This window comes from Hetaerina americana, unplaced genomic scaffold, assembly GCF_022747635.1.
Source record: "Hetaerina americana unplaced genomic scaffold, ioHetAmer1.1.p SCAF_61, whole genome shotgun sequence".
NCBI classification, from domain to species: Eukaryota; Metazoa; Arthropoda; class Insecta; order Odonata; family Calopterygidae; genus Hetaerina; species Hetaerina americana.
The window spans coordinates 447,260-471,907 of NW_027287217.1; the positions used below are offsets into that span (position 1 = coordinate 447,260).

At 41.9% G+C, this 24,648-nt stretch overlaps 1 protein-coding gene across 1 annotated transcript in view; it reads right to left on the minus strand.

The window, feature by feature from the left end:
- Window positions 1-24,648, minus strand: part of Pka-C3 (Protein kinase, cAMP-dependent, catalytic subunit 3) — a 331,963-nt gene that overhangs the window by 19,976 nt on the left and 287,339 nt on the right. The gene's annotated exons all lie outside the window — the stretch shown is intronic.

A 24,648-nucleotide genomic window follows, 5' to 3' on the forward strand; every position in this document is an offset into this window, starting at 1 on the left:
AAAATTCACGGTATAGATAGATATAGATAGGTATCCGTTTAATTAATGGTAAAAATGCATTTTACTTTTCCAAGAATAATTTGGTTTGAATGTAATTTTTTCAAGTATCAGGGGCTCGAATTTTTTTTCTTTCGCTGTGAGTTACTTTGAGCGCCACCGAACATTGTACATGTTTACAACTTTATTCAGAGATTACGGATTAAACTTCTCCGAGCCCGGTTGGATTAAAATTATTTTTTCTAACTATCTGGGAAAAAGAGACCACTTACTGATATACGAGGTTATGTTGAAAGGTTCTCGGAATCACCATCAGATCTCAGCGCTAGCGCAAAGAGTTTCCCGCGTGGTAATAGGTAATATTTTAAAAGTAAATACGCAACGCATCAGTGCTCTGGGAGGAGATTTGTGGTGCGGACGCCTTTCTGTTAATGTTCCCATTTAGTGATTTGTGAAGATGGAAAAAAATGAGATTCGAGAGGTGAATAAACACTTCGTAAAGAAAGGTATGAAAGCAAAGGAAATTAATTTCGATTTTCAGAACACTCTGGGGGACTCTGCTCCTTCATATTCAACTTTTGCCGAGTAGACAAACGAGTTTAAGTTTGGTCAGGACAGTTTAGATGATGATCCGCGCAGTGGTCGAAATGTGCCACTATCCCAGAAATTATTGCAAAAGTGCATAAAATAGTCATTGTGGATGGCCGACTGAAATTGCCAGGAAATGTGGAAGCTTTAGGGATGTCATCTGAACTGGCATATCACATTTTGACAGTGGAATTGGATATGAGAAAATTATCTGCTAAAAGGGACTCTTGACGCAGGATCACAAACGAATCAGAATGGAAATTTCCGAACAATGTTTGACCCGTTTAAAGAGCAACCTTTTCTGCGCCGGTTTGTGACCACAGATGATACTTGAGTCCACTACTATACCCCGGAGATAAAACAGCAGTCAAAGCAGTGGAAACATGTTGATTCGCCAGCACCAAAGAAAGCAAAGGTAATACTATCGGCTATCGGCCGGCTGCAAAGGTGATGGCTTTAGTTTTCTGCGATGCGAAAGGAATTCCGCTGATATATTATCTTCCCACTGGTAAAACAATTACTCGAAAATACTACGCTACACTCCTGGGATCAACTACAGCAAAACATACAGGCCAAGGCCAAGTTTGGCAAGTAACAAAGTCAACTTTCAAGACAATGCACGCCTGCACACACGCGTCGTCGCCATGGCAAAAATACGTGAACTAAGATACAAATTGGTGCCACACCCTCCTTATTCGGCTCCCTCAGATTTCCATCTCTTCCCCATGCTTACAATTTTCCTCGGTGGATGGAGATGGTATTCAAAGAAAAAACTAACTGCCGCAATACTAACTAACGGGTATTTTGCAGGCCTGAAGGAATCTAATTTTCGAGATGGAATCAAGACATTGGAACATCGCTGGACCAAGTGTATTAGTGTACAGGGAGACTGCATTGAAAAATATTTTAAAAATTCACTGAGGTCAGTCGTTTATTTCTATTCCATTCGGAGAAATTTTCAAATTTCCCGAGTATCTTCAAATTCTTAGTCTAAGCAAATACTATCTCTCCAGGACGAAAAAGTGCTGGATTTACCACGTGCTCTACTTCTACGTCGAACCATAGATTCGCACGCCTCCGTCTCTATTGCCGCAGACACATACCTACGATAGTACGAGGGTCATCCGGAAAGTAGTACCCGTTCGTGCCGCATGAAGTGCTGACGACGCGAGTAGCCGCTGGACGAGGTCAGATAGCTTCAGTGGCTTGTCTGCCTTCTCTGAGCCAAGTTGCGTGACGCTAGCATTGCCTGTGTTTTTTCTGTGATTGTTTACAATGTTTAAAAAAATTGAGAACGCCGCCAGTTGTGAAGTGAGGGCAGTGATTAAATTCCTCAATGCAAGAAACGTTCGCCCATGTGATATTCATCGCCAATTAAAGGAGGTGTATGGAGACAATGTAATGGACGAGTCGTCTGTTCGGCGGTGGTGTCGCAACTTCAACATGGGGAGGGGGAACACACACGACGATGAGCGTTCGGGGAGACCGTCTGTCACTACAGACCAACTGGTGAGCTCAGTTGACGAATTCGTGAGGAACGATCGGCGCGTCACAATTGATGACATCTGTGAGCATTTTCCCAATGTTTCTCGAACGATTGTTCATGAAATTGTTAAACACCATCTGCATTATGCAAAAATTTGTGCAAGATGGGTCCCTCGCGTATCTCAATGAGCTGGCGGCGAAGGACTATGCAGCAGGAATACAGAAACTTGTCACACGTTATGACAAATGCCTTAATTTGCTTGGAGATTATGTTGAGAAGTAGTTTAAAGTATCCTCTTTCAAATAAAATTTTTTATGTTTGTTAATATTTACTTTTGTGTCTTTATTTCACGAACGGGTACTACTTTCCGGATGACCCTCGTACATACAAGCTTTGACTCAATCCCTTTTGCGCGGTAGATGTTGGGATTGTTCCCGATAAGGATATAGTATGGCTGTATTCTGTCGAGACTTCATCCCCGAAGCTATGAAATAGTAACACTAGTCTTGAGATTTATGGCCGTTCTACATGTACAATGGGTATTTAGTCCCAGTTTCAATAATGTAGTGGCAAGTTGCGTTCAAGACTAAAAATACATTGTAGAATGGCCTTTAAACCGTAACCAGTGTTAATGAAGAGGCGAAAAAAATAATCCCATTAAGGCGCCAGAAGCTGTAATACACATTAAAAGTTAATGAAACCGGAATATAGAATATTGTAACGTAGTCACAGCATAATACAACAGCCAAATGTTAGGCGAGATTTGAAAGTTCTTCCCTAATATGTACATATAAGTAAAATTTCGCGATAGTCCACGGACTTGGGAGACTTGAATTGATATGCAACAAAACTAAAAAAATTAACGTATAGTTTTCTTTGCATCGCAACAGTTTTATTACTTTCTTATACACGAAAATAGAAATACCGTATAAAAACATGAACGCCGTACACAAATATAGAAAAATATAAACAGATAAGCTAATAGATAATATAGGTAGATTGAGGAGTATTGCAGTAAAATCAAAGAGTGCCCCAAATTAAAAAAAATATGCATAAAATAAAAATAAACTGAAAAAGTAAATATGCATGTTAGTAGCACTACTATTTTCCTCATAATAAACACACGAAATATAATTTATAAAAATAAACAGGGAAAATAAATTTGCAAGTTAGTAGCACTACTATTTTCTTCATAATAAACACACGAAATATAATTAGTAAAATCACTTAAAAACAAAAAGTTAAACATACATATTCAGAAAGACAAACAAATAAGCACCCATACATCTTGAAATGGGGCACTCGAAAGACCGCTTGGAGAAAACCGAAGTTTGTCGTATTATAGAAAGAAAAACAACCCTCCCACCAAGATAAAGAGAGGGCAGAGTAGGAGAAGGATGGGGAGAGGGAGATTCGCAATGAGAGAAAAGCGCGTTAGTCATTTGGTTCGCGGTTTCCTCTCCCATTTCCACGTGGAACCACCCTATTCCCCCCCCCTAATCCCATTTGGGGACGGGTGAGAGAGAAGAGGAGAAGAAATTCGGTCGGCAGTTGAATATTTATAACTCCGGAAACTTGAAAGGAGCAAGTGTAATTCCATTCGGTCGAGGTTTGATGTAAAAGTTTCCCGCGCCTCACACTTCTTCCCAATTTCCAGGCGGAATTCTGCTGCGTTTGTGGACGCGACGACCGACCTACCGCGGTTCCTCCTTCAAAAGGGAGACACTGTAGACGCGAACGACTCTCAAAGAACTTCCAGAATATATCTTGACATTTGCTGCGCGGTTACATAGGGAGACATAAATCACACACGTTCTGGCGCCGCCCCAGCAAATATTTTTCTCCACGTGACACGCCTACTGGGAACGATACCCTTGTAACAGAGCAATTGACAGCCAACGCGGTGTACCAGTGCTGGCACTGGAATACACATTTGTGAATAAAAGAGGGGTGAACATTAAGCAGGCGGGCATTTTAAGGATAAAGAAAGGGTTTGATACAATTTATTAATATGTGGAATGGATGAAATGATTAAAAATTTATTTGGTAGTACGTAGCTATGATTTAACCGACAGCTAAGAAGGCCATTTATGCCATCAGGGATAGATGTGGGTAATCCCGTCGAGGGAAGACATTGAGGGAATGGGGGAAGGAAGGTTGGAGAGAGAGTGAAACCCAGCGTCCCCGATAGCCCACTCGAACAACGCTGATGGGGTCACCCAATTTAACGTCCCATCCGACGGACGGCATACCCACTCGAAGTGCTCTCCAAATAACACACCCCAAGTAGGGATCAGGATACCGCTGACTAAGCCACTGTACCAAATACGTTCCGTCTAGGATGATTGATGCCACTGCCATGGAGAGTAAGGAGACTGTAGTAGTTTAGAAGGGGAGCAATAGGAAATAATGGACAGAAAAGGAAATTTTGGACCAGCAAAGTCAATGTTGAAGGGACATAAGAAGAAGAAGAAGAATTACATTAGGCTAAGAAGCTTTCACGGGGAAGAGGGAATTGAGAACAGGGACGTTGGGTAAGGATGTTAGGAAAAATCGTTAAAGATTTGAGTGTGTGGTTTTTTTACGGCGCAGCGAGTCAGATGTTGACAGTCCCATCACTATCAGGGCGGGGAGGGCTATAAACTGACATTAACTCAATGGTCAGAAGCCTCCCAGGAAGAGAGAATCAAGAAATACAACTGTTTTTTTCTCGTCCGGTGCCAAATCCTTCTGTTCTGTTTGCGATCGTCCGGTGTCTCCATTGATGTTGTCGTCGGATTTCAATAAGCTTTGCAAATCATTTATCAATGTTATTTTAGTTATTTTTAGTTACTTTTCTACCTTTCGTAAAAAGACAAGGCAATTTTCTCTCGGTGAAGCAGCCAATTTTTTTGATAAAGTAAACAGATAAGAAGTGTCAGTACTAGAGAACTTTCTTCAAAGATTATAAATGGTGGGTGGTTGCTAAATTTCGCGGAGGATAACTTACGTCAAGAGCGCTCGCTTCCATTCGTGGCTCGTTTCCTTCAGAGAAGGCGCCGAATGCTCTCCCTCGCATTCTCGAATTTTACGACTCGTGATTCGTTTACGAGGTGGTCTCCCAAAGGAATAAGCTTATATGATTTTTGGGAATTGGATCAACGGATGCATCCCATGTCCCGTCATTCGAAAGATAACGGGCACAAGGAATCGTACCGATTCGATATCAGGCAACCAAGATTTAAAAAGATCGCTTCCATAAGAACAGTTCAGTAAACAAAATAAACGTCACCAACAATCCCTTGCTACGCTAGTGCGCCAACAGTATTCATCGGCAAATTTCAAAGCAATTGCGGGAGATGGCGCAACAGTAACTTTTAAAGGAGTCATCCACTAATATGCATTTCAGTGCAACAAATTCAGAGTGTAAAAATCATTCACCCGGTCAAGGCGAATGATTTTTACACTCTGAAATTTTTGCATTGAAAAGCATTCATTGGCTCAACTAGAAGGATATTTTCTAATACCTGATATAAACTTAAGGTACGTCCGACTATTTGGCTCGAAGTAACGTGGAGATCTCATGCTTCCGCGTACGTTGTCTTATAAACGGTCCTTAAAATATTAATTTATTGACGTCTAAAATAAACGAGCATAATTAATTCTTGACTAGAATCGTTCGAGAGATCCTTCCTTCACTTCCTCGTAAGATGATACGCGTGGTGAAAGCCACCAAGGATACATCTTTAAGCTGGTTCACACACTCACCGAAAGAAGGCACATACGAGTATGTGCTTTCATTCGGTGTGTGAGTATTTTTTTCGTGTGTGTGTGTGTATTTTTTTCAACTCCAAGTGACACGATCCAGCGCTAAATCCTCGCGACCTAAATCCGTGGGTGCCACTCACTCAAGGGAGGGTATTTCTTTCCCCTAAGGGACGCTGGCTTTAAGGTGCGCTCTGGCGGGGATAAAGCAAGAGGTTACAGAGAAAAAAGCCATGTTAACTATTCGACCGAAAAAAGGACAAAATAAAAAGGAACGCGGCGGCGCCTTATTTTTTATTTCTCGTGGTTGGTCACCCCTCCATCCCCTCCCGCTCCCCTAAAGTGGGTGGGGTCATGCTTGCAAGTGCTAAGAAGAGGGGAGGGGGAAGGAAGGGAGATGCTTGGAGCGCGGCTGACTGTTGTGGGGGAGGCTAGGGTTGTTGCCGTGGAGGAAGGGACGGAATCGAGGGGGGAGTTGGGGGTGTTCTCCCTCCTCTTTGCCGTGCCAGTGGTTCCTTAACGGGTGGTTGACCCGCGCCCCAAAAATACTGCCGGGGTGTGCCTCGACTTCCCAGCATTCCGCCGGGGACGCGCACATCCTCATGACAGTCATTTGCGAGGGCGAAAACAATTGAGAGTGCAGAAATGGGGTCCGCGACACGGTACAATGCGTTGGTCCATTACTTGGAACATTTAAAAGGATTTGAAAAAGTACGCAGTCGATTTTTGCGACCGACGTTTCGCAGACTTTCATTTTAAATTGGAGAAGCCTTCAGCGTCCGCCACTGGAGACGGCGATAGTACTATTCGGGACTAGTTTCGGTAAGTTGGAGAGTTTATTCAGATGATGAAAATCACCTGAAGACGCGTACCAGTGGGAAAATTATAAATTTCCCCAATCGCATAGGGACGACGGGTCCCGTCCTTACGTCTAGCTAATCGTGGAAATCTTATTTTTATAACGTATTGGTGATATTATACAATACCCCGAAAGTTTAAAATGGAAGAAAGTATCAGTTTTGACTAATTCTGATCGTAATTATGCAAGGAATTTTCAATTAAGATTGACCGAAAAATTTTTATACGAAATATTGATTTTGTAAACATTAAAATTTGCGTAAACGGCAGCCGTTGCAAGTTGAAACACGTTCAGCTCACATACGCCTGATTCTGATAAATAAACACGCTATTCACGAAGGTGTTTCTTCACGTCGGAGAACAGGAAAAAAAGAAACGGGGCAAGGTCTGGACTAGAAGAATCATGCGGAACACAGGTCACATTGTTTTTCGCGAGATGACTACGATTTCACGGTGGGTTTCGTGCTACGTACTGCGAAATTGTTCTGGGTCCCAATTTCCGCTTTTGTCAATTGACTATCGATGACCTCTTTTTAAAAGAAGTTGAGATCATTGCACACCGAAATGCCCTTTTTCCAACACGCCCAGAACATTCTTCCGCAGATGGGAGGAGCTGAAATCACGCCATTGATCCAACTTAAATTTCCAATCACTCGGTCACCCATCGCTTTGAACATGCAGCAGAGACATCGCGATCTATTTTGCTGTATCGTGTGTACTTAATTTAAACCCATAAACGCCATTTCGAATTCGCGAATTGGTAACTCCATCGTGGAAATAAGCGCGGTGTGAATGACCATACGAACAAACTAAAATACAATTAACAAATTTCCTAATCGGAGCCCTTGCCTTGCAATTGGCCAGGGAAGCGCGAAAAACCCCTCCACACACGCCTACGCACACGACTTGCACGCGAGATCGTCTTATCATTTTTGTACCACGGATTATATATTTGCATTCCGCATTCACCTTCGTTTCTAGAAAAATCGAAGACGTTTGAGTGTTTTTAATTCGAGGCTAACTTCGCACAAATAGGAGGAAGTCCTTGCTGTTTTCATCCTTCCTTCTCTCCTTCCTCATAGCAGCCCCTGCGATTCCTCATCAATTCCTCCTCACACCCTCGAGCAATTTAGAACAGATTTCGGAGTGAAGTTGAGGGATGGGGGTTAGGATTAAATGTCATAAGATGTACGGCACTAAAGTTTTGTAATAAAAGGAAATAAAAACAAGACACATATTTTTAACTAGATGGGATCGAGTGGGGTTGTTAAACTGATATTAAACCTTTCATGGGGTAAACACGTTAGAAGAATACGCGGGTCGTCCTAAAAGAAACTGGTTTTCTTTAGAAGGGTCGATGTAATGAAAAGGTAAGAGGGATATGTAACTCCGCTTTAGTTGGACCACATATGGAATACGCGGACAGAGTGGGAAGAAACATTGATTGAGGAATTGGAAAAGATTCAGAGAAAATCCGATGGATTCGTTAGAAATTGCTACGAGAAGAGAATAACAGAGGGTATAATTAGCCCCAAATCAGAAAGTTAGTACACCGAGATAAAATCAGAGAGATAGATACCGCCACCGACAGAGTCAAGTTCTTCCCACGCACGATACGCTACCATTACGTTATCGAGCACATAGATCCGAATATGTTTACTTTAACACCGAAATAAAATTCTTGAATCAATTATTTCATGATTTATATAGGTATGAATGGAATTGTTAGCCAAATATACGTATATTAAAATGCTATTATGAATTAATGGTTTTACGTGTAATTTGTCGTCCAGAATATCTGTGATCAGGGAATTTCATGCCTGCGGTATGGTTCACCAACGTGCTAGTTTTAAATAGGTTTATCACAACACACTGGGGGGGGGGGGTTAACCGAATAATCAGATTAGGATCACCATACGTTAATAATGAAAACGAGAACGCTTAAATATTGCTCGAATAAATTTTACAAACACGTGATATTTACCCAACATACCGGTATATTTATACGCAAAACATTAAATATTGAACCAAAACTAAAAATATACTACAAATTATTACAGTTAAAAGTTGAATTAAATTCAGTTTTACCAGTTTATCAGTCATATTTTCGTACCTGCAGGACAACGTCAAGAATTCTATAATTTTCGCTAGTAATATTGTGGGAAAGAAATGGTCAAAGGAAAGAAATAGTACCGTTGCGGGGAAAAGAGCAGGGACTACAGCGTCGTCTTCCCCCTCGTCCGATCGCCTTTGATGATTCCGAGACACGCCAAATGATACCTTTCCTCCGTGAACGACCGGCCGTTCCCTCGACTCGAGCTCGCGTGCCCATTCTTTGGCGGCAAGCATCTCGATCTTCGAGGAGGGTCATGGCATACTCGGGAGTGGGAGATGAACGCCACGCATCCTTCTACGAATTGAAATGCTAGTTCAACGTAAGGCATACAAGTACTAATACTGCACTGACACTAATAAAGGCATACTTGTACTAATATCCTCCCTACTCTCCCTCGGTTAGGGCCAAAGTGACGCTAGTGGTGAACTCTATAATAGGTACGCTTCGCGCGATAATGTCGGAGAGCAGTTAACAATGCTGCATTGTCAAAGTCGAAACATTCTGATTTGAATAAATACGAATATTTCCGAATTTAATTAAACACAAATTTTATTTAACTAGGAATATGCCGGGATATCAGTTTAATTTCAAACTGAAGTAATGCCCGATTCGAGAAAAAGTATTGGATTTTCCGTCGGGTTATTTTCGTTTTCAGCCCAGGATGACGAAGCACTCTTTCCAAATAATGGGAATCCCAATACGACCATTATGTTGGTCGTAATGGGAGACTCCTGGGTTCTCACGGGGCGGAGGCTGAAAGGAAGAAGAGATGCTTATTCTAAGCCTATTGGACTGGACGTGTTGGCCGTGAGGCAATGGTCCTCTTCCCCCCCTCATCGTCCCCAGCCCGATGGCATCCGAGATGGTCCGTCTCCCAGCAGGTAGGCGAGTGGGCGAGGCAAGAGGGGGTGCCCATCCACTAGACGCGAGGGGTCCCCACTCGCAACCACCCGCTCTCTCCTGAGCGCGACTCGTCGACGTTTTTACTCTTTTTGCCGTCAGATGATCGAGATGTCGTTCGCTGCTCGCTCTCGCCCCGTCAATCGCCAACCCCTTCGTAAACATCCCTCTCTCCAACCCCTTGCCCCCCATCCCAACTCCGCATTCTTCCATCAGTCTGTCTATCACCCCGCTTGAAGCAGAAGGGGTGGAGGAGGGGTTGGACGACGACCAATCGCCTCGCCCCCTTTGTTCCTGCTTCACCGGCAGGTACAGGCGGTACCTTAGAAGAATTGGACGCAATCTATGTGCTTAAGACGTGCACTCGCCATCGTCTTCATTACGCATGCATCAAGGTGAACGAAATAGATGCTTCAGGCGGAAACGGTGAGGACTTGGGACCGTTCAAAACTCGATAGAAATAGTTGAGATTCGTGGACGAATGTACGCGCGAAATATTTATGAAATTAAATGACGACGGCATCGTTATTTATTGTCTTTAAACGTGTCATGCTACATTGCCAAAGTGAAGGCAGTGCCGTGATTTAAGAAAATGCGATAGGCCCATAAACAGACAGAAACACAATAAAGATTGCAAACTGATATCATTTGAACATTTTGCAGGACATGGTAGTCCAGAGGGTAGAGCGCTGGGTTACTGACCAGAAGGCCTTGGTTCGATCCCGAGTGACACATCTGGGTACAGTCAACATTAGCTAAGCGGGGTGATTTTTCAGGTTTTTACCAGAAATTTCTGAAATACCACAGGCGGCAAAGAGAAAGGAATTAGCCACCTTTATTATCATCAACGAGTGAATTTCACGCGCCAAGTGCTAAACTACTAGTTACTAAAATGGAATGAGCGTGTGCAGAGGATGGCAAATACAGGTATATTAGAGCATGGATCAAGTTCATGGAACCCTTATCACAATCAATTAGAGAAAACAATTTGAAGGGCCCAAATGAAAGCCTACTGATTCACTTTAGGTAAATTCAAAAGAGAATATGGTGTAAATGGCGTGATTAGACAATTACGATGGGACAGATTAAAGAAGAGACGGACAATGGGATGGCAGGGGAAAATATTTGAATTGTACGCGGGTAATGAGGCTTGGGGAGGCGTCAAAGTGAAAACAAAAGCTGATTGACACAAAGGGAGGGGAGATCATACCCATTAACTGAAATGGCTCTCTCAAATGAGACACATGAGTGAGCACTTCTTCCTAAATAATAAGGGCATAAGTGATTGGAGCAGATTATATGGAGATTTAAAAAAAATCATGTAAACGTCAGAATCTTCAAGAAGATGATGGCAAAACATCTGGATTGAATTACAGAATGAATTTTCCTTCTAATGTTTTGACCTGGCTATTTTACCTAAATTGCTTCTAATTATTGGTTGGTTTTGCTGTAATTTTTTAATTTTAACTTTAAATTTTGTTGTAACTGTAATTTTTAAATATAGGTTGGTTTAATTATACCTTGCCACCTGGCTGATTGTCGAATTGCATTATAATAAAATGCACCTCGTAAATAAATAAATAGTACTACATGGTCTCTCTTACTCGTCTATCAAACTAACCTTCTAGTTGATAACTGTGGTTTTCGGTGGAGGCTTTTGCCTTCTCAAGTCTATTTTGTCTTGGTGATATTTTTTACACATTTTTATTGTTTTTTTCTATCTCATTTCGTGATAATAAATGACACTGTAGCCTGAATAACAAAACTCTTCCACTGGCTCAAAGCGTGTTTTCCTTACAATTATTATAAGATTATCTTCCCCACTAAGACATCTGATCCTTTGAAACCTTAGTTTTAATTTTGCTCATTTTTTCACTACCTTCTTCGAAGTGGTTACCAACCTTATCAGGAAGAAAGAAGTCGTGAAAATAATGCTGAGTGCTATTGAGAAAGGGATGCAAAAGTAACACCTCAAAAAATAACTAAAGAAATGGTACTCCAACGAATCGAGACAAGAAATCACCCTGAAAGACCATGTAATGACTGACTGAAACACGAGGAAGATTTCTGCAATAAAGGAAGGAAAAAGGACACAGTAGGCATGATAGGGAATAGGGCGAAGAAGGCATGCTATGAGAGGGAACCGATATATTAATTTGGCAGTTTTTTAGGGTAGGCGATCGACCAGCTAAGGTCATTTGCGCCATTAGGGATGCATGAGAAAGGAAGGGTGGAGAGAAACCCGACGTCGGCATTAACCTACTCTTTACGAAAGGTGCCAAGGGGTCCGCAGTTTAACGTCCCATCCGACGGACGTCGTACTCATTCAAACTGCTCTCCACAAAGTACCTCAAGTATGGATCGGCATACCGCTGAAAAATATCTGCCGTCTCCAGGATTTGAAGCAGGCCCTCTCAGTGGGAAGCCTGTCCTTTACCCACCGCACCTTCCCGATCCCCGGGAAGGAACCGATGCTAACAACCAATAGTACTAACACAGACACATGGAAGAAATCTATTAACAACTGTATGTGAAGTCTCCTGCTCAAATGATGAGAGACTTGGGAGATAGGAGAAGAAGAGAAAAGAGGACTGGAGGTGAAGGAAATGTGGTGATGCAGAAGAATGATGAAGATAAAATGGATAGACAGAATAACTATTGAAGAAGTACTTCGAAGAGTGAGTGAAGGCAGAATATTACAAAGGTCACCAAAGAGAAGAAGAGGGGCATTAGTTGGATATATCCTGAGGCAGTATAACTTAATGAAGACCGTCCTTGAAGGGTTCATGAAGAGGGGAGGAATAGCAGATGAAGACAAAGGATGAACTACGAGAAGGATGCGTGTCGGAATACGTCAAAGCGAGGAGCTATGAGGGAACGTAGAGATTGGCAGATTGAAATAGGACATCCGGATTGGATAGCCGCGATGGCCACCCACATTCGTGTATCCGTGCCATAGTGATGTATCACATATTAGGGACTGTCTCAGTGGGCACCATAGGCAAGGATTGATCGGTTTTCTCGGAGTAATAAACTGGTCTATTTCATCCCAACATTTTTTCAGCGAATTCGCAGTACCTCTGGAATAAAAAATTATTTTTTCCAACGCTTTAAGACTATAGGTGCTATTTGAAAAAAACTTAAATGAAAAATAATGGCTCATACAACATCAGCGCCCTGCGGGACGGTGGCGAGAGATGTTATCGAACACCTTAAAACGTGATATTTTCTCGGTACTTAAATAATGTTGACGTGAATCTCACCGCTACACACTGGCGCACTAATAGGCAAGGAAAACCTCAGCAACTCTGAAATCATCCAAATAAATTAGAGAGAGGAAATTAAGATTTATAAAAAAATAGGAAAATTTTCTACGGCGGCCAAATGCTTAGTTGATTGAGTTGAAAGCACCAACTTATTCGAATGCGTTTAGACTGCATCAAGAGTTATTACCGGAAAATTAGAATATAAACTGTTCACCGTTTTGATTATTTTATTAACGAACAAACGCACTGGAATAGTCATTTTACATTAATCCAAGATGAAATAAAATATACCTTATAATATGCACACCCCACCTTGTTTTGATGATTAATAAAAACTTGTGGTCACATCTGCACGTGATTTTAAGATTCTCGGGTCAAATATCTTTTTTCATTCCATTTCCAATGGTACGCTATGTTTTAAAGGTACTTTTTGTCGATGACATTGACCTAGTCTGTGACATAATGTCCTTTTTGCTTTAAAAATATGTTACTCTCAATTTTTTTCTTTGTATTCCGTAAAAAGTAGTTACTTGACGAGCTAATACACCTACATTTTTATCTTTTTAAAACAAAAATATGTAATGTTATCTTCGTGCTTTTTAGCGTATTTTTTTTACAGTTGACGTACTCCGAGCTGAGGTCTGCTTTTTAACTTGGCCTGTTCATCACCCAAACTCCAACTGATACTTCGCTGTAATAACAGGGTTTTTATAGCTGGTGCCATAACCATCTACATGGCATAGCTAATCTAACATTGTGCGCACGCCGTCACGATTTTTCCTAAGCTCCACATTCAGAACTATGCTGGTGAACACATAGAACACTGCTCTTACGTGGAGCCATGTGGCATAAGTAAGTGGCAAGCTAGAAACACAAGCCATTAGGCTGAGTAGATAATAAACTACAATGAGCTCAGTAATCTTATAACACTCTACTCTACAACATCATTTTAGCCGCGCTATTTATATGAAATAATTATTTTCCTTTTGTTAAACAATTGCGCCATTAGATACCCAAATGAAAACAATAAGAGGCACATCAAGAGTTTTTAAATAAGATCCATCAGTAGCGATCAAACCTCCCCAGCATTTAATATATTAGAACATATATTTAGTCTACTAATAAACTGGAGGACCCAATTAGAAACACGTAAGGACAAATTCACCGAAACTTGATCACACTTTATGAGTGCTTGGCGGCTCACAGATCAATCCATTAATACTACTCGTAGGAGTTCGATTGGAAAAAAATGAGTACAGAAAAAAGAGACGACGCGAGAAGCGCAAATAAAAATCCCCGTCGACGGAGCACATTGGCGGTCGACCGGTCGCTGCTGGCAACGCGAGTATTTTGCGAGGGAGGGGACGGCGGGAGGGGGAGTGGGGTGTTTGTGCGCAAGGGAGGGGATGGAGGGCTCGCTAGGAAAATAAAGAAAACAGTTCAGGCATAAAATTCTTAAGAGACGAAGAAGGCTTTCAGGTAGATTGATTCGACGCGTGTTTCAGAAAAACAGCGGGCGCTCGTGTGAGGCTCGGGTGTCCATTCCTCCCGTAAAAAAAACTCTCATGGAAGCGAACTATTATGAGTGGAACTATGATCCAAAGAATGATAGAAATTGTAGCGATGAACATTTCTCCGAGAAATGATAAGAATCAGGTGCGCACACAGTTGGTGCACGAGCCAGAAGGAAAAGCACCGACAGGCCACAATTGATGGAGCCGAGTCTAACGAACAGAAAGTTGGCAAAAATTAACGCAGAGGGGGATTTCATTCTCCGACCAAGTGGAAAAGCAATACTCCTAACAGCACTGGAGAAATCAACCCGGAGGCTGTTTCTGATAGTTGAGATGGAGCCGATCTCTGACTAAACATACAGGCATACGTGTAAACCCAGAGGTGCCGAAAGATTACACCTAAATAAAGGCGATTAAATGGGGTCGGCTCCATTTCCGTTCCCACCTGCGGTTTTCTGCGAAATTTTTCTCCTAACCTGAAAAAATAAATTGCTCGAGTCAATCTGGGAGTTTCGAAAGTCACTGGGTGTCGAAGCCGGGACCTAAACTCAGTAGGAGGACGCTCCACTCACTGTGCCCCAAAGGTTATCCTAAAGAGTGTAAACAATGCTTTCAAAATGGTATTTTAAATTTGTAACATTTTTCGCCTATTCCTAACTGAAATCGAAAAATAACTATTTGCTGGAACGATAAATATTTTGGGCAAGGGTTTTCGTACAGGTAATCAGACTATCCATATATCTTGCTCCAACGTGTTTCGAATAACTAAAAACATTCTCTGAAAAACTGTAAAACTTTAGCTTCGAAAAAGTAGTAGTATTTAGGGGAGGTGACCTACAGCTGAGGTCATTTGCGCCATTAGGGATGGGCAGGAAAGGATAAAGGGTGGTGAGAAACCCGGCGTCGGCATTAGACTGCTCGTAACGGAAGACGCCAAAGGGTCCGCAGCTTAACGTCCTATCCGACGGACGGCGTACTCACTCAAAGTGCTATCCACAAAGTACCTCAGGTAGGGATCGGGATACCACTGAAAAATAACTGCCGACGCCGGGATTGGAACCGGGGTCATCTGGGTGGGAAGCCAGTGGGTCAGCCTCGAAAAATATCCTCCGTAAGATCCTTCTTCGAGTATTGTTTTGCTAACAACCACAGGTAATCTTCAGCGTCTTTCTTGACTGCACCGTCTACCAACATAATAATGATACAACATATGTTGGGAAATCATAGGTTCGCTCGTCACCTTTACCGCTTTACCTCTATCGTCTACCCGTCACGTGCTATCGTCCAATTCAAAAAAATTGTTTTACTCACACTTGAACACTTAGGAGGAATTCGAAATCGGGATAGAGAAAGTTTAAAAATAAGTTGAAAGCCGGCGCTTGAGTAAGTATATCACCACGAGGACAAAAAGAACGTGAAATCTTACCGCTCAATCCACGGCACTTTTGCAAACGCCCTCGCTAACGGCGAATGGTTCACTTAAGCGGGTTTCACTGCAGAGTAACGGGAATGTGTGTCCTCAAACCATTCAACAATATCCCAAGTGACCATCTGGCGCCGTATGGAAACGGAGGCGCTTAGCATTAACCACTGATGATTCTCAAATGGACCTAATCGAATAAGGATGTAACCAACTACTATCAAGCAAAGAACTACTGTACGAATCCCCACATGGGCTGAATCCCGCATGACTGCCGACGTTTCGAAGGACGACTCGTCGATCACCTTGAGGGATGAATGCCACTCAGCCGTGAAAGTTCATCTCGCGAAACGTCCACAGCTGTGCAGCATTCAACCCATGTGGGAATCACTAAAAGAGTTCATTACAAGCGTAAGTCGGGAAAGTGCCAGAACGTCCAAGTACTACAATGGTTTGAATAATATCGTTTTGACTTGCCTACTCTCAACGCCAGTATTCATTACCTCAGCTGATCTCATATGAGGTCATAACTCATTTACAACGTAACTGTTACCTAGCACATATTACGGCCAGTACTGGTGTTCCAACGCCCTCGAGTCAGGATATTGCGGCAAAGCAATCTTCTGTTCACATCTCACCGTTGCAAAAGGAGATATGCAAGCCTTACTTCCTTGATTATTGAGATTCGTGTAATTTAGGCGTGATTAAGAAAACGTGGTTTTAAAAGCCATTAGATATTCTCTTCCTTCAGATATTTACAACTTGAAAATAACATAAATTTACACATTGGCACAATAGAGAGAGGGATATGCGATTTGGAAGCGGTCCAAGTCTAACATGAAGGCGACTCGAAACTCGCCTCGACCAAGAACTTCATGTGGAGGTTACAGAGAAAGACAAAGAAGGAAGGGGTATCCCGTCCATCTTATTGCCAATCAGTTTACCCCTAGGGTGCGAGGGTCAAGTGGGGGGGGAAGGGAATTGAAAACATTAGGATAGCGTTACGCTCCTTGAGACCTCAAACATGACGGCTACGTCATAACTGACGAAAATATTCAGTGAAATTTATTTCTAAAATAGTCTTTAGAACATTATTTTCTTTGACTCCTCGAATGTCATCGACACGAAGGAATGAATGGATTCTTACGTGAAACGTTGAATTGGAAACTCCGATTTTATTGATTCGCCCCATTAAAATATAGTCAACCCATTCACCGGTATCGCACGAGGCACTTCCAATCACTCGTACTACCAATTTATCGAATTGGGTGACATTTTGACAATCGGCAATACGTCAGGCATGAATGGATACCAATTTTCAGCGATTTAAGAACGCTAACCGACCGCGAAACAAATATTTATTGTTTCCATTTATGCCTGAGGATTTTGCCATTGTCGGCAATTGATTTACCGATATAGACAAAATATAAACTCGAATCAAAATTTAAAATGGAAAACCAGACTGACAGATGCGAGTGGAATCACGTAGCCGAAATCTGAATCAAATAAACATGAAACGAATTACTCTGCGTCAGCAAATCACAGAGACTCGAACATATATAGGAGGACCCTCGCCCACAAACACGCAAACTCGTCTCCTTTGAGGTCCAGAACCTTTTGTGGGGGAAAGATGTGCGGAAATAGATATAAGGGCGAAGAGAGGGCTTAAAGAGCCCTCCACTTCTGCACATACAATTTCTCCACTTTTATGTACGCACAGCATTCTCTTTACCACCACTTAAAACTCATGGCGCTGGCGGCGCGAGACAACAAAGCAAACAAACAAACAAAATACTAAAGGAGAGCGCAATCACCCCATCCCCCCCCAGCTCATCTAAATGCACGCTACACCTGAAATGGCCAATGAACGAGGGAAAGTCCGAAGAATGTGAGAGTTGCGAACGGATATTTAAATATGGACGCGCGAATGAAAGAAAGGAGTCAATTTTGAGTGCAAAATGACGGCATTATTCATCCGTCTCTTGTAATTGAAATAAAAGAGAAGGAAGAATATCATACTCGACACAAAAAAAGGCGGATCCACTGGCGAACGTTTCAAGCCTCCAAACATAAGACACTATTGATACTTAGTAAGGGGTAAGTACGAGAACATGCACCTACAATTAACAATGTCCCGTAGGCCTCCGCAAGTGTGTGTGTGTGTGTGGCACGGGTTGTTAAGACACCATTCATTCATGTAACAATTTGCGCTCATACAAAAATATGAATATGCATTTAAATCATAAAAAATAATTGGACGTTCTCGAGTTAAACTTCAAATTTATTTCACTTTTTAAATGAACAAATATTCGGGTGGCTGGATTCGATTTGATTAAGACTGCATAACGTACGAGGGAAAACGAGTGCTTGTATACTTGTAAGTCTACTCAGGGTGTATGTATCTCTTATCTCATTGGTCGAACCCTTCAATTAAATTTGAAGCCACACCCTTTCCCTAGGTGTGTCAAGTAACCTCAGACGTCCTGAAAATTTCTCTAAGTTTAAGTCTTGTCCGCTCTGTTCGGGAATCTGAATATTCCCAACGTAAGTCCTTCAACAAACCTGTCACCTTTCATTTCTTTTCGTAGCAATTTTCTACAAATCTGGTAAACATTTTTTCCATCTATCTCTGAAATGTGCGTTTCGAGTATTCCAATTGTGGTCTAACTAAAGCGAAGTAACACCTCCTTCTACTTCGATTATTACATTTTCCTCCGACTTATCTAAAGAACCCTAGCTTTGCCAAGGCTGACCTGCATATTACGTATTCAGTCATGGAAATGTAACTCTCTACGTGAGTGAGGCAGGGTTATCATTCACATGAGCGCTGTGGTGTGGTATTTGGACCAATGAGGAGAGAAGTTTGCGATGTGCGCGATGAGGAGGAAATATGGACGGACTAAAATTTCACGCTAGACACCAGCAAATAGATAAACCGGCCTTGCACTTCAAGAAGGAAAGAAGGCGACTGAAACATTGGTGAAACTGTTGGGTTTTGGTAAAAATTTTATGCGAATGAAATCTCGAAAATAAATATATTCAGACAGAAGGAACATTTCTAACAGAGAACCACAAAGATAAGTCAAGGGAAATTCATCGCAGAATGGATTGACACATGAGGGATCATTTTTCCCCTCACACAATTCAAGACAACAGCAGGAAACGATAAGTTCAACAAATTGAGCTCTCCGTTGCCACCACTTATTCTAACGGGTGTGAATCCTAAACCCCCTGCCGCACACCCTGTTGTTAGGGTAAGATGTACGTAACGATGTTTTCGCATTGTATTTTGATCTCTTGAAAGATGACGAAATAAAAGAGTCCCTTCTTTTAAGTAGACCCGAAAACTTCCATACTTAGCGACTTTAACTCGTTTAAAACTGGATTTTCTACTAGCTTGTACATGGATTTGCGCCACCGTGCAAGTCTTTAGGGATTTTGAGAGGATGTTTTTTCCGTTTCCTAACCCTTTAAACACTATACCTCTCCTTTATCCCTTACCTTTACCATTTGGTGCTCGCACCCCCTGCCACATATCATTTTGACGGATCGCAGGGGATTTATGAACACGCAGATGACAATATATTCAGCTTATTGCTATCGATGAATGTACATAAAGCCATTATCCAACAAGGTTTTCACACCTGATAGGGCAACGCCATCTAGACCGAGACTCTTTGAAAACTCTTTGAAATCACCACGGTTATGTTTCAACAAGCTATTTTCACAAAAAAAACAATTAGCAGTTAAATGCGATTCAGCGGCAATCACTGTCATCCGCATCAAAAACCAAATCGCAAAATGGTGCGCAGCTTTTGAGACGCTGGAAAACGCCGTCAAGACATTATGATGAAACATATTCAGTGGGTTGCATTTGCAAAATGACAGGAGGGCAGAGAGCCGCAGCAGCTGTGGACGGTGGGGGCGAAATCGACAGCTGGGCCGCTTCCTCCCCCGTTGACGCAAGCGGCGGACCCCTTCCCGCTGTGTCCCTCCCTCAAGGCTGGCTGGCCGTCACCGGTCCCTCAGGGGCGATATCCTCACGACGGCGCTCTGAGATCGTTCGCACTTGCCTCTTTGAAGACTTTATTTTCGTTTCTAGTGCTGTGTGTCGGACCATATGTGAGGAGTAAAAGTGGAGCAGGGGGCGCTTTTGAGATTTCGAAAGCCTAATTTGAATATCGAAAGAAAGTCGGGTCTGTAAATGGATACCGCCTTTGAAAGAGACAAAAAGGTTCGCGAATTCCTTCAGATGAAAGAAAGAATGATTCCCTTTCAGTGAAAAAGGGATGTCATGAAAAAAAACGACTGAGTATTTTATTCCGACAAAACTTCAATTGCTTTCTGTTCGCAAATATGTCTCATTTTTGAGAAGATAGGACTTTTTTGGGGCCAAACGGATTTCAATCTCGTCATGGGCAAACAATACCCCTCTGGATTAATGGCCCGTTGTCTTGTATTGGTCATTTTTTTCTTTTAAATTTGGAACCATTTTTTTACCCTCTTTGTGAAGATCCGTAAGAAATAAATTTTCACCTCTTACGTCATGATCGGCATATCATGCCGATCATTTATGTCAAAAATGGCGATTTAAAAAAATAGAAAATCATGCACTAGAGTAAGAAAAAGTTAACTACCTTTTAAGATTACTTGTTATTTTTATTTCACGAGTTGCGATCAAGTTTAAACGTCTCCTTATTGTTTTATGACAAACTGTTCACACCAGAAAGTTGAGGCATCCGTTACTACTGAATCTACTTTCTATGAAGATGACCATATTTCCCACGACGCCTACCGCCATGATTCTACGCCTCCTGTGGGGATTCGATCTGCCCACTGGAAAAACCGGCTGGTCCGTGTGCCTCAACATTCTGGGATTCGTTGTCACATTACGATGTTTGGTCTTCGTTTTTAACTGTCACGACGCACACTTTGTACACATTCATATTATCATCTCACCGCACGCCTCTCTCGCTCAATGGACGATGAATCTCAATATGGGTGTGTTAAAACCACTCAAGTGGAGAACACGGGTGATTACACGCCAAACGACGCCACTTTAGGTAATTAAAACACTTTTCACTCTAGCGGCAGCTATGCGAACCCTGTGAACTGTTCCGCGCAATCTTCTATGTCTTGCATTTATAAAGACCCCCGCGTATTAGAAGCTTGGCTGCATTTTTATTTTACCATCTACTCCAAGTTCCGAGAAAATAATTGAGATACCCATTATACGTTTTCCAGTGGTGTAATAGTATATTTAGTTGAGGAAATCAAACATTTCAAAATTATTTCATTGAGTTAACAAATTATTAAATAATTCTGTAACGATAGTTACATTTGCAACTAATTCAAATATGTTTCACTCGTTGACCAAGCTTAATTGAAATTCATTCTTCATAAACATTGTCTGAAATAACGCAATGATAAAGCTTAAGTAAGATTCTTCCGGAACCCCTCTGCGAACTTCCTGTAAAGAAAATTGATGGGATATCACATGACCCCCAACCACCACAAAAGCATTATGTCATTAAAGGACAAAGCCGTGTGCTCTTTTGACCGATTCCTGTAAATAGAGCATCAGCAAACAGGGATTTCATCTAAGTCAACAGAGTTCCCCTCGAGCCGCCTCAGGGGTCTACGGCATGGGGTGTAGATGCATCACGCATGAAAACATAGTGGAATTAAAGGACTACGGGAGATGCCGCGAAAGTAACTTTTAACGAATTCATCCGCTAATGCGCATTTAGAAGCAACATTTTTCAAAGTGTAAAAAAAATCATTCGCCTTGACCGGGATTCGAACCAGGATCCCGGTCCGATCGAATGATTTTTGCACTTTGAAATTGTTGCGTTGCGGAATTAGTCTATTAAGGAATGATTTTAAAATTTTTTTAAGAGTTGTACTCTCTTCTTGCCATGATCATGAATTTTACAGAGAGAGAAAAACGAGATCAATTTACAAGGTTGAAAGAATAACTTTCTCTGATTTATCCATAACTGTCACAGATGGCGATGTATAGCAAGACTTGAAATACTTACGCGATGTCACATTTAGTAAAATCACCTGATTCATGCCTTCGTGATAAGTCTCATACAGGTTGAGTATTATTGGCTCCAAGAATCCCAGATCATCTATTTTTGCGAGTGGTTCCATTCACCAATTTTCCATTAACCAACTTCATTGCCCTCGATGGCCGCGTGAAATTACTCCCATGGAAAACCCACGTTCTCTATCCGAATAATAAGTAATTTTCAAAAATTCGCGACGTCACTGAGTGTGGCATAACGTTTGTCAACCGTCGTGAACTAAGTGCCTCCCTCTGCTGAGGGGGAGGGGGGTAGGCCGGAGGAGACTTTCTTCTTTAGTCCTGGAGGAGGGGATAGAATTCCAGGGTCCGATCCTTCGAGTGCGACTCCCTCCGGCACGTCGCTAATTACGCCCTCTCTCCCTCCCGGGCTCTCTCAAAGGCCCACGCGGGTATCGGAGAGGTATCGTCATGGCAACGCGTCAAAATAAGATCTCTCTCCCTCTCGACTGGGGTGCGGCGTGAGGGCGCTCGGATTTTTCTTTCGTGTCCCTCAAACCACCGAGAGTTGTGCGCGCGTCAGAGGCAGGATGAAAGGGAATGACGGGCGCCTTGTCAAAATGACTCTCCCCTCCCTCACCCTGCATTGGCTTCGGTGACGGAAGGGGGGGGGGGTTTGTCCAGAGAACAAAAACCGGCTGGGTATGAAAATAGCGCCGGGAGGATTTTCTGTTAAAATTTGATTTTTACAATTTTCTTCTTGGTTATCCCAAACTGCCTCTCCTCAGGTCTTTCCCATCGAACAATGACCTCTTTCGTAACACGCAGAAAAGGATGCAAACTCTCTCGCCATACCTCTTCAGCAGAGAGAGCACTTTGAAGAAGGAACGAAAGAATAAAACTGGATCGGCCTAAAAGGAATTATGTAGAAAATGGGGAAAGTTTTACATATTCCGTTTGGCAGATGATATCAATGTTTTTGCACAAATCCAAAATAACATTTAAGAACATAAGGGAACACAATAAAATAAGAGGTATAATATTGACAACACACTACACCATATACCTCTGCTGCCGAAACATTTTAATCTTAAGCTCTGTCGTTTACAGTTATTCTGATCCATAATAGTTAAATTAGATCCATAAAAACATGTTTTGAATATACAATCTGCTGTTCTCTAATCTTATTTCCATTATCAATTCTACCACACTAGGACTTCCAATTAATTCAAGAGATCAAACCTTCAATTCAATCTTCGCTCTGTGAGTGATTTCCAATATAGCTCTTCCAATAATCTAGTTAAAACACTAAATTAAATTAATGATAACAAACCTTTAGAAAATCTAGCTCTCCTGTCACTCTGGCAATACAGGTGACCATGTATATTTCGACGCAATCGGGATTATTCAGGCCACGACTATCAGTTGTTTTTCCCGCAATCGCAAATCCTTGACAGAACCGCTTATTACGTGAGACCGGCAATAGTTGGGTCTTCACACGGCAAAGTGTGGCAAAAAACGGTTCTCAAAACCTAGTGAGGGGTCACGATATCCTCATGCATGCATGCATAAGTCCAATTTCGGACGACCAGAGAGATCAATGCATGCATACGCATCCGCAAACGATCAAGATTCATAAATAATACAAAATAGAAATACCACACCTTTTACTTTTGAAAATTCTGTCGGGGGGTTATTTGTAATGACTATTCTGCAAGATACAACGGAGTTTTATTTCTCTCAAATCTGTCTTTCACTGCGCCTAACAATAACTCTCGACCTCTAAAACAGAAAGCAACAATCGTTGCCACAACAAACAAACTATGCAAACAAACTGCTAACGATAAACTATGAGAAATTCCTATTTCCAACAAATTCACCTTCTGAATTTCATTTTTTTCCCCATGTGCTGTATGAAATAACCATCAAGGGCGGTTAAAAAAATGATATTCATGAACCACGAGTCGATACCGGCACAATATGAGAAAAATATGTTAAATTCATGACGGCATCCCCAAAAAATATTTATTTTTATGACGAAATGAGCAGTCTCAGATGTGATTTTGGGGAGTATTTCATAAACATAGCAGAAACAAAGCTGGTAATTTTATACAATATTTTTGGACAGCGGCCAGACTCGTTTCACTATAACATGACATAGCCATGCGCGATGCTACAAATTGCTTTAAGACTTAAGCTTATCAGTCGCTGTTATAACGTCATGTAGAGTTCACATAGCAACCGGAGAGGTATCATCAAAAGGCTTAAGCAAGTGGAGATACACGAAGCGGAGCAAAACACCACGGCCTATACTCAATAAATGTACAAGTAAATGTATACATTAAAATAACTCTATTTTTTCAAACCAAAAATGCTGAAATTCCTTCAGTTTTCTATTCCGATAAAATCTCCGAGTCTTCCAGTCTTTTACTCATACCCTGGACTTCGATGCCTCTATGCGCAGAGGAATGACCCGCGGCGCTAGTGACCTTAGGGCGTGCGTTCCATCGTCGGGCGTGCATCGAAGTTTTCGCATATCACGAATGACGCGACACGTGACTCAGACGATGGTGACCTTCTAGCATATTCAAATGTGCATGCATTAAGGTCGATGGGAAGGCAATCGTGGGTCATTGACTGCTGATGACTTCAACAATTTCATTTTCGACCGAGAAAATGCGAGAGCAATATTTCATGCCGGAAAATTTGAATAATCTAGAGTGAATACCTG